At 49.8% G+C, this 11330-nt stretch overlaps 1 pseudogene; it reads right to left on the bottom strand.

The window, feature by feature from the left end:
* Window positions 1-6659: 6659 nt before the first annotated feature.
* On the bottom strand, window positions 6660-7697 carry LOC103601800 (annotated as a pseudogene).
* Between the last annotated feature and the right edge of the window lie 3633 nt (window positions 7698-11330).

Below are 11330 nucleotides of genomic sequence, written 5' to 3'. Positions count from 1 at the left end.
GGGTTGGGGGCGGCTCACACCCAGGGCTCGCCGGGTCGAGACCCTACGAACCGGTGGCCTCACCCCGCTGGTCCCCCGGCCCCAGCTCCCCGGTCTCCCCGACCCCCGGCTCCCCAGACCCCCCCGACCCCCGGCTCCCCAGACCCCCGACTTCCCGGCTCCCAGGTCCCCCCGACCCCCGGCCCCTCCTTACCAGCCGCGGAGTCTCCGCAGACGCTGAGCAGTGCAAGCGCCAGTAGCACGAGCAGCGCAGCCATCACGTCACCGTCCGAGCGCCGCCGCCGCCGCCCAGGTATAAGAACCGGCGGGGGCGCGGCCGGGAGCGCGCACGGAGGGCAGCGGCGATGGCGGAACGTGACCCCGGCGTGCGCGCTCCCAGCCTGGAGAGGCGTGTCCCGGCGTTGCTAGGATACGGGGGCGGGTCCTGCCACGATGGGCGGGAGCCTGGTGCATTTCTTCCCTGGTTCTTTCAAAAAGTTATAAAGTGACAAGGAACTGTACCCTGAAGAGTGGTTACAGTGTCGTCGTTTGTGTGAAAGTGAGAAAGAAAAATAAAAAATGATAAAAAAGGGGGTTGAAATGGTAAACTTTATATTACGTAAATTTTATCACAATTAAGAGAAAAAAATTATTAAGTCAGGGGAGAGAGAACTGATGATAGTACCTGGACGGCAGTTAAAATTGAATCTCAGAGAACGAGTAAGTTTCATAGGATAAGCATCCTGTGCAATATTTACATAGTTATACAAAAAAAGTTAACACCGAGTTCATACCTGCTCCCGTGTTTATCGCAGCTCTACGTACAATAGCCAAGAGTTGGAACCAACCTAAATGTCCATCAGCAGATGACTGAATAAGGAAAATGTGGTGTATGTACACAGTGGAATACTACTCTGCCATAAAAAGGAATGAAATTCTGCCATTTGCAGCAACATGGATAAACTTGGAGAAAATTATAAGTGAAATAAGCCAAGTACAGAAAGAGAAATACTGCATGTCCTCACTCACAAGTAGGAGCTGAAAAAATTACAAATAAACAGATAAACAAAAAAAGAACAATACAACAATAGCAGTAATTCATTGAACTTTCAAAAGGAGAGAATAGAACTGAGGCCACCAGAAGTGGCAAAGGGGGAGGGGAAGGCGGATTAACAGGAAATTGGTAAATGGCCACAAAAAATGATTACATTGTATAATGATAAATATAGGAATAAAAATAATAAATAAATGTTAAGTGTTCACCTTGTCCAAGTGTGCCACCACACAGCCCATATTTCTCTTTTTCATATATAGGATTTCAAGTCAAATACCTTATGAAAAAATTTGTAAATGCTCCCTCTGGGGTTTTTCTGAGGATTTCACTGAGTGTCTCTATCTAAACAAGGAATGGGTGAGTTCGCAATGGGCTGCTCTCTCTGACCTAGCGCAGATGCCCGGCAATCTCTCTACCCTCTTCCTAATGGTCACAGATCGTAAGGTCGACCATTTGTCCCAGGAGCTTTTGGGAAGCAATGTCAAGCAGACCGACAGTTTCTCAGGACCTACTATTTTCCTTTTCCTGACTCCAGTCCTTTTGGTACTTATACCATTCTCCGTGATGCCTTGAAAATCACCAGGAAAGGGTCCCATGTTATATCCAGGAGCAGCAGCATCTGCAGAAGGCCCAGCAGTGGTCACCTGGGTCTGAAGTCTGCAACTCAGGTGAAACTCCCCACACTGCCCCACAGTGTGCTGCTCCCTAGAAGGATGGCAAGGCCATGGCAGCTCCAATTTCCACTGCAGCACACAGAATCATGCATGGGGCAGACACTGACAAAGAAAACCAGCGCCGGTGCCTTCCTCTCCAGGTCCTGTGCAGGCTGCAGGTCCAGACATTTCCAGACAGGCCAGCTGGGGTCCTCAGGGACTGCACTTTCCCTTGGGCTCCCACAGGGCACAGATGACAGTCCCCAGTGGTGGCCAGGGTGGATTGGAAGGTAATGAGATCATGGCCAGATTCAAACTGGGTATTTTTCTTCCTCCCAGACCTCCATTCTGGGTGGTGCCTTTGCTGGGCTGTGCCCACGGCTCATGAGTCACACCTGCACGCACATCCGGATCTGCTCTGGTGGCCCCTGCTCACAAAGGCACAGCCGAGATGGGAAAGGAGAGCTCTCAACTTCTTTCTCAGCAGTTGATCTGCATGAAATGAAAGTACCAGACCAAGCTCAATACAGAATCAGGATTTTAAAGTAAATTTCCTTTGGGATTTGGATTTGGGGTTTTATGAAATAGCAGCTCAGTCAGCAGGTGACCAGAAAATCCCCTAGTGTTGCAGGGAACCCTGAGCATTTTCTAATTGTTGAGCCTTTCTCTTTTACCACTTGAGAAACTGTTTTAGAAACTTTGTGCTCTACTGCAGACTTTGGCCCCTGTGATTTACCCTGCTTGCTTTCTGCACCCGCCCTCTGTGAGATAACAGCAGTCTCACACCCCCCAGGGGCCAGAGGCAAATTAGGCTCCTGAAGTGACCAAGGGACTATGTCCCACAATCAACAAATCCAAATTAGCAGGACAGCATCCCTCTTTTACATAAGAGGACCTGAATGGGAACCTGGAAGGGAACAGGGTGGGAATTTAGGCTATATAAGGGGGTCTTTTCCTTTGTTCTGGGAGACACTGGTTTAGGAGTTCTTGCTCCCCAGTGCCCTCCTTGCTTGCAAGCAAAAAGAGGCGCTGCAACACTGAACAAAGAGCTGCAACACTAAAATAAAGAGCTATAAAACTGCAACACTGACGCTGGGTCTTAGATTCCTCTGTGCGTTCGCCCCACAACACTAGAAGTGGGGAACTAAGTCTGGGGGAGGTGTAAAGAATTGAAATGCTGAAAAGAACTTAAGACTTAGTTCCTAAAGAGGCCGAACGCCCAGTTTATTTGGGAGCTGGGAAGCCCTTCTTGGCTTCTGAGCTACGTTGCGATTGGTCTGGAGATGACGCCTCCCCAGGTGCCTCAGCTGAGAGGACGGGAGCCCCTTCTCATGACCAGTGACAGTTCTAGAGCCAGGTCCTCCTGAGAAACAGGAGTGGAACCTGCTTGGAGAGTGGACCTATTAACTCTTACCTGGTAGAGTTTTACCTAAGCCCAGCCGAGGACTTCCACACTCAGCTAGTGAAGTCCTGAGGATTGAGGTGGTTACTGGACAGTGGGAGCCCCCCCCCCCCTTGGAGAGCACAAAACCCATCAAGACCACGGAGGGAGGAAAAGGCTTTATTACCTGCAAGTAAGAAGAACACTGGAGATCGCTCCCAAAGCAGTGTCTGCCCAAACAAGGAAAAGGGGTTATCTTATATAGCCAAAGTTCCTGCCTAACTTCCCATCCACGTCCTCACTGAGGTCGTCATGTAAACTAAGGATACCAGCTCGTTCAACTTGGAGTGCTTAGCTATGGGACATAGTCACTGGTCATACCTGAAGCCAAGTTGCATTTGGGCCCTGGAAGAAACGTGGGCTTTGGGCAACAGCAATACCTCAGGAGGTTGTCAAACAGGCTAAACCTTGAGCCCTTGGCTAGTACAGGTTATAGTCTAAAGATGACCAATTGAGATTTTCTGTCACGGATGATCCATGACATAAAGCAGGGGCAGGTGGGTGTGGAGATCCCGGCTCCTCCTTGGGTGGAGATTCACCAAAGTTCATCTCTGGGGCCCGTATTTCAGTTTCAGCCTGTATGTTTTCAGGGCCATCTAGTATTTCATGGTTTACAACTTCCTGCCACCTCCTGCAAGAACAGAAACTCAGAGCAAAGGGCTATGATCAGCTTTCTTCCTGTTTCAGACTTTTGAGCAGCATGAGTGCCTGGACGTTTAAGAGAACCTGGACCCTGGGTTACAAGGTTGTCACATAAACATGTCTTCATGTGGGAGACTAAGGCATCCAGGATGCCATCTACATTGCTCCCAGCCAGGCGTGGGAGCTGTGTGGATACTGCTCTCAGTGTTGGTTTCAATGCACAGAACACATGACACCGGGTCCTTAACAGTATTGTCACGTACTGTGCCCCACAGGCATGGTGTTCCTGGGCATTGAGCAGGCTTCCCTGACCAGCAGGCATGTGACCAGAGCACAGGGGAGACCAAGGCCCAGCAGCAACCAGGCAGCACAGCCAGGTCCCAGGTGGCTCAGCTGACCTGAGGCTCCACGAGAAGCTCGCACAGCCAGGCCGGAGCAATGTGTGCAGGTAGCGGATGCAGCCCAGGCTCTGCAGCCCACCAGAATCCCCAGGGAAGACGAGGCCTCTCTCTGCAGAGCTGTGACATGGGGTGGGGCAAGTGAGCCCAGGCCAGGGTTAGGGGGATGGGGTAAGCACACCAATGTACTCTGGGCTCTGGACCCCTAGAAAACAGCCCAAAACCAAAGAAAATGTCCAGGGCCACCTCCCTCCTGGGAAGAAGCATGTTGATTTCTAAAGAAGTGCCTGAAATTGCCCACCTGCTGGTTTGCAGGTCAGACCACTGGACCACACAGGCAGAGCCTCCTGCTGGAGGGAAAGTCTGCTGCATGGACCGGTGGCTCCACTCGCTCAGGCTGACCCGACCCATCCACCCCCTCCTCCCATCCCAGCTGCATGTTAAATCATGATTGCCACCTGCACGAGGACCTTGGCTCCCACACCCACCCCAGGATTCCATGAAAAACCTTCCCTGTCCCACACGGCTCTGGTTTCTAATCAGAGCTCAGGAATCTGGGCCTCCAGATTCCGCCAAGTCTCTGAACAGACCAGCCCCACCCCTTTTTATAACTGCCACACTGCTCCAGAAAGGAGGGACGGGGTCCTGCTCTCAGCTGGAAGTCTTTGGGCCCAGACATCTGAGTGTGAAGACGTTCTCTGGGCAGGTCAGCTCCAGGGCCCCCGCTGCTCAGGCGACCCTCAGGTGGACTCAGGAATCCAGGTTGGACAAGATGCCTGGGGTCCTCAGGTTGGGTCTCTGCCCTTTGACGTGAGCTCTTCAAGGGCTGGGCCTGTGTCTTTTACTCAGTTCAACAAATACAACAAATACTTACTGGTGTGGCTCAACAGTAAAGCTAGGTAAGCTGAAGTTGCCAGGACCCTGGCTTCAAGGTCCCATCAAGACTGTGGGAGGACACTATTGATGCTCATGGTCATAGGTTTTGGTAAAGTTTGCAAACATGAGAAATCCTGACCATACTTACCTCCAGAACACTTCCCTCCATGTGGGATGGGTCACTGCAGGTGCTCTGGGATGTTGTTAGTGGGATGTTGAGGTGGGGACACTTGGGTTTGGCTTTGGCAGGCTGTATTTATGTAGTCACAGTCCCTTCCACACAGAGACACCTTGGGACAGCTCCAGGGCCCCTGCTGGCCACCATGCTCCTCACTGGGCACCCTGAGGCTGTAATGCTCACTGGATTGTGCCGTGGCCTGACGGTCCCCGCTGAGCCCAGCTCTGGAAGTACCTGAGCAAAGGTGGCAACAGAGGTGGAAGAGGCAGGACCAGAAGCCGTCTGTGTAAAAGCACCGCAGAGACATCAGTCCACTAATCGATAAAGACTGCTCCATCTTCTAATACCCTATGATGTTACGACCTGCAAAGATTTTATTTTTTATTAATTCATTTATTTTCCAGCAAAGTCCCTTTTATTTATTTAGCTAGAAATCAGTCTTTATTGATTAAGTCACCAGGAATTTTTAGCACAAGATTTAACATCTTAATGACCACCAGGACCTGGCCTCTGGGGCTTGCTCTGCCTCTTGCAGAATTTGATGGAGTTTAGAGGGGGAGACATAACTAGCAGAGGTCATTTCAGACTGTGGCAGGTGCTCCTTTCCAGTCATTGGACAAACTGCTCAATTTTTGTCCATAGCAGGAAAGAGCCAGTACTTCAGAAAAACCTAATAAAACATTTGACATTGCAACCTAAGATCTCTCTTAACAATTTAGAGTTATCAGCAGTATTGGTCCAAACTCATTTGCTTCTGATCTAAGATAGCAGGAAAGAGCCAGTACTTCAGAAAAACCTAATAAAACATTTGACATTGCAACCTAAGGTCTCTCTTAACAATTTAGAGTTATCAGCAGTATTGGTCCAAACTCATTTGCTTCTGATCTAAGTTTTTTTCATTTTGCTATTTTGTGTGTGTGTGTAATTCTAACAAATAATCTCATTCCCTGTGCAGAAAGGAATCACCCAGTGCAAAGAAAAATCCCTCATGCTGGAATAGCCCCCCAAATGCTGCCTTGGAATGTGCGGAGGCAGCGTTTGATGGGCTGATTCAATCCACCTAGAAAGGGCAGCTGGAAGCACTATGCAGGCAGCCTTCTCTGGAAATTTCTTGAAATCAGCTCTTGAGAATCATTCATGGTTGTGTGCAAAGACTCTCAGGTCCAAACAACTTTGGCTATTCCACCTCACAAGCTAGGCTGAGAGGAGGTGCTGGATTGTCAGAAGCAAGAGCCATAGCGGTGACCCCAGTGATAGGACCTGGGTGACTTGAGGATCGTCAAGGATCTGGGCTGTCCAGCTTCCTTTCCACAATGCCCACAGCCCATTCTTGGTGACCCTCTCCATACTCAGAAGATCCAATTTCAGGACAAATGCGAGCCACCTGTTCTCTTGGCAGATGAATCAGTAATCCCCAGAGGTTTTGGCTGAGGTTCCTTCAAGAACCGATGGCAGCCATCCTGGCAAGGATCAGCAGGTTGTGAATGACAAGGAACACCTCATTTCTTTGTTGTTTCACCAGGTTTTGAGAGTGTCCTAGAATGCCAAAGCCTGTGACATCTGTGACCACATAGACATTCAATGCGTCCATTCATCCAGCAGCAGCTCTGCTTAGGGACCTCCCTGAGAGGCCAGCTCCATCTCTTCCCTGGAGACCCCCATATTCACTTTATTCCCTCACCCAGGACCGTCTGCTATTGGTGGACACTGACAGCAGCCTGGGTTCCTAAGGGCTTGGTTAACACAAGCACGTCCCCAGCAGCAGCACCATCGGGCATTATGAATTCACATGGCCAATGCATCACATGGCAGCTCTGCTGATGATGGTCCAGGGGCTGACCACCTTGTCCACCAGTCACTGCAGTCCCTCCTTCCTTGGCAGCATCTCAAGAGCCCTTGACCATGAGTGTGTTACCTCTTCTCACTCCTCATCACTCAGACCGCGGCTGACGCTGAGCACCACCAGCATGTGTCACATCAGTAATGCCCACGGCAAGAGGCAGCTCAGCACGCTGGCACAGCTCTGCTCCACATCGTGTCAGGATCTTCCACCAGGGGGTCAAAGAAGTCTGTGGTCTGCACCAGGATGGCCCCCCTGCCTCAGGGATGATGCATGAGTCCATCCCAGTGCTCGGGGCTAGAAAGGCTGGGCTGACAGGTCAGCTTCCTGGGCTGCCTCTTCCTGGCCTTGACCAGGACTTGGCCTGTGGGGTCGCATGTCTGGCTGCATCAGTCTGTCCAGGAGTTCGAGCAGCATCTGCTGGGGACCCTGCTGCCTCAGCCCTTCATGCACGAGAAGCCTGGGGTGCCACCGTGGGCTGAGGCCCAGACGCAGGGGCTCGAAAAGCAGTAGCTCAAGAAGCCCCAGGTCCAAGACCAGCCCAACGGCTGAGGAGCCTGCTGCCACCATCACCACCATTACCATGGCCATCATGCCCACCTGGCANACGTCCCCAGCAGCAGCACCATCGGGCATTATGAATTCACATGGCCAATGCATCACATGGCAGCTCTGCTGATGATGGTCCAGGGGCTGACCACCTTGTCCACCAGTCACTGCAGTCCCTCCTTCCTTGGCAGCATCTCAAGAGCCCTTGACCATGAGTGTGTTACCTCTTCTCACTCCTCATCACTCAGACCGCGGCTGACGCTGAGCACCACCAGCATGTGTCACATCAGTAATGCCCACGGCAAGAGGCAGCTCAGCACGCTGGCACAGCTCTGCTCCACATCGTGTCAGGATCTTCCACCAGGGGGTCAAAGAAGTCTGTGGACTGCACCAGGACGGCTCCCCTCCCTCACGGGTGACACAGGAGTCCATCCCAATGCTCAGGGCTGAAAAGGCTGGGCTGGCAGGTCGGCTTCCTGGGCCCCCTTTTCCAGGCTTTGACCAGGACCCAGCCTGCAGGGGCTGCACATCTGGCTACATCGGTCTGGCCAGGAGTTCGAGCAGCACCTCCTGGGGACCCTGCAGCCTCGGCCCTTCATGCCGGAGAAGCCTCAGCTACCAGCTTGGACTGAGACCCAGAGCTGGGGACTCGAAGGACAGTAGCTTGAGAAGCCCAGCTCTGAGACCAGGCCAACGGCTGAGGAACCTGCTGCCACCATCGCCACCATCACCATGGCCATCACGCCCACCCAGCAGATAGGGAAAAGAGAGCCTTCTACTTTCTACTTAGCTAACGTGAAGTAAGTCACATGTACCCACAGGTTCTCCCAGCATGACTTAAGCCCCGTGATGTCCTCTTGGCCTCCATCTGCTATGCCTTTTTAAACCTTGCAATGTGCCATGATTTTTCACTGTAAATAATTTATTTTGAAACTAGTTAAAAAAATTTTTTTTCATTTACTTAAAGAGGTCCTCCAAAATCTCCTCAATGTCAAGCCTGTGGTCCTGGCTGTGCACTCATGCTGTGCAGACACCCGTCCAGGCACTGGGGGCAGCATTGTTAGCCCAGCAGACATGTCCCTGCCCCTGGGTATGGCCAGCACCTGGGACAGAGCTAGCACTGGAAAACACCCAGTAAGCATTGACCTAAATCCAGTTGCACCCTAGAAGAGTTGGCTTCTCAGGGGAGCCCAGGGCTGGCCCCAGCAGCACCCAGGTCATGGGTTCAGGCTTTCAGAACCTCCCAAAACCCTTCAGACAGGCAAGGAGTCCACTCTGGCACCACCCACCCCTGCAGCATGGAATAATACAAAAGCCCCTCTCTCCAGGCCTCAGGAAGATGGGCCAGCATCCCAAAGCCCAGATCCCAAACAGCTCCCACTGGCCCATCCCCTGTCCTGGGACACTTCCATAGGGACAACTGCTACCACCTGAATGTGTCCATCCCCAAAACTTCATATGTTATAACCTAATCCCCAAGGTGATAGTCTTAAGAGTTGGGGCCTTTGGGAAGTGACCAGGCCATGAGCGTGGGGCCCTCATGATGAGATTAGTGCCCCTATAAAGGGGGCTGAAGGAGTTCATTTTCCCTGCTGGCCATGTGAGGACAGAGCGAGAAAGCACTGCCTATGAAGCAGAGAGTGAGTCCTCACCGGACACCAAATCTGCCACACCTTGATCTCGGACTTCCAGCCTCCAGAACTGTGGGCAATAAATTTCTGTTGTTTATAAACCACCCAAGCTATGGCTGGTTACATAAACATATATTAACTTTTACAAAAATTAAGGAAGTCACTTATTGGAAGTGAAAAGAGCCTCAGGACTGATGTCTAATTGAACAAAACAGCAAAACATGTATTGTTGTGTAAACCAGAAGGCATAATAGAATTGTGGACAGCAATTACATGAATTGGAATTTCAGAGAGGGAGACTTCTCAGGCAGCGTTTTTGCTAATTCTCAGCAGGGACTGATGATCACACTTGACCCATGTGGGAGACAGAAAAACTGGGGAAGTATTAGTTGGTCACTCAGGGCTGGTGCTGGTGTGAGAGATCACATAACTCGAGAAGCCCTGACATGGTCAGTGTTTTTCACAGGACATTCTCTGTGTTCTGGGGATGAACATGGAAGATTGAGGAGCCAGGCAAAGGATTCCTAAAAGTCAGAGTAAAATATGCCTGAATCAAAGTGNAGAGAGGCGAGAGGGAAGGGGGCAGAAGCTGTCACTGAAGGCGTAATGACCAAGGATTTTCCAAGATGGGTATAACACATCAATCCACAGATTAAAGAACCAAACCCCAACTGGGAATAGAAAAGAAAAGAGGAGAACATCACACTAAAGCCCATCACAGTTAAGTTGCTAAAATGAAGCAGATACAGTCAAATTTCTTTTCTAAAGCAAATTCACACCTTTATATGTCATTATTAAACAATAAATATAAAAAATATCCTAAAACTACTTGTTCATCATAAGAAGGTAAGAAAATAATAAAAAAAACCCGTAAGATTCATAGGAGAATGGATATACTAAACACACGAAAATGAAATCAAATTATCAAGAGAAGAGGAAATGACAGAATTGACAGACTAATAAATCTGAAAGCTGTTTATTTGAATAATAAAAAACGAACAAAACCATGTATTCACTGTCAATGTTTATTTTAATGAAATAAATTTGACTCAAATAAAAATACACAAATGTGGGAGTGGAAAAAAACGTAAATGTAGATTCCGAAGAAACTACAAAAATAAGGATAATTATTAAAATAGACATTTCCTAAATAAGTTTGATACTTTAATGAAAAAGAAAAATGTTCGGCCAAGTATAAATGATAAAACATTGCTAAGGGCCCCCCACTGGCCTGGTCTGCCACTAAGGGGTACCCTCAAATGGCCTTGCCTATGGCCCCTTTGGCATGCTTAGTGCTAAGGGACCCCTGTCCTGTCCTGGCCTACCTCTAAGAGACCCCCTGGCCTGGCCTGGCCTGCCCTGCCACTAAGGGCCTCCCTCAAATGGCCTGTCCCAGGGCCCACTTGGCTTTCCCTTCCACTAATAGCATCCCTGGCCTTTCCTGGCCTACCACACCTTGATCTCGGACTTCCAGCCTCCAGAACTGTGGGCAATAAATTTCTGTTGTTTATAAACCACCCAAGCTATGGCTGGTTACATAAACATATATTAACTTTTACAAAAATTAAGGAAGTCACTTATTGGAAGTGAAAAGAGCCTCAGGACTGATGTCTAATTGAACAAAACAGCAAAACATGTATTGTTGTGTAAACCAGAAGGCATAATAGAATTGTGGACAGCAATTACATGAATTGGAATTTCAGAGAGGGAGACTTCTCAGGCAGCGTTTTTGCTAATTCTCAGCAGGGACTGATGATCACACTTGACCCATGTGGGAGACAGAAAAACTGGGGAAGTATTAGTTGGTCACTCAGGGCTGGTGCTGGTGTGAGAGATCACATAACTCGAGAAGCCCTGACATGGTCAGTGTTTTTCACAGGACATTCTCTGTGTTCTGGGGATGAACATGGAAGATTGAGGAGCCAGGCAAAGGATTCCTAAAAGTCAGAGTAAAATATGCCTGAATCAAAGTGCTTGGGAGATAATGTTTCCCCAGAGGGACAGGACTGCTGATTGGTCCCTCAAGATTTTTGTGACATTTGAAAGGGTGTGGGCACTAAAGCAGCAAGCTGAAACCTCCAAAGGTCAC

The sequence above is a fragment of the Galeopterus variegatus genome, unplaced genomic scaffold, assembly GCF_000696425.1.
Source record: "Galeopterus variegatus unplaced genomic scaffold, G_variegatus-3.0.2 Scaffold3885, whole genome shotgun sequence".
In the NCBI taxonomy this organism is placed as follows: Eukaryota; Metazoa; Chordata; class Mammalia; order Dermoptera; family Cynocephalidae; genus Galeopterus; species Galeopterus variegatus.
Note: the sequence above shows the minus strand (reverse complement) of the source record. Positions and strands in the feature narration are given on the sequence as shown.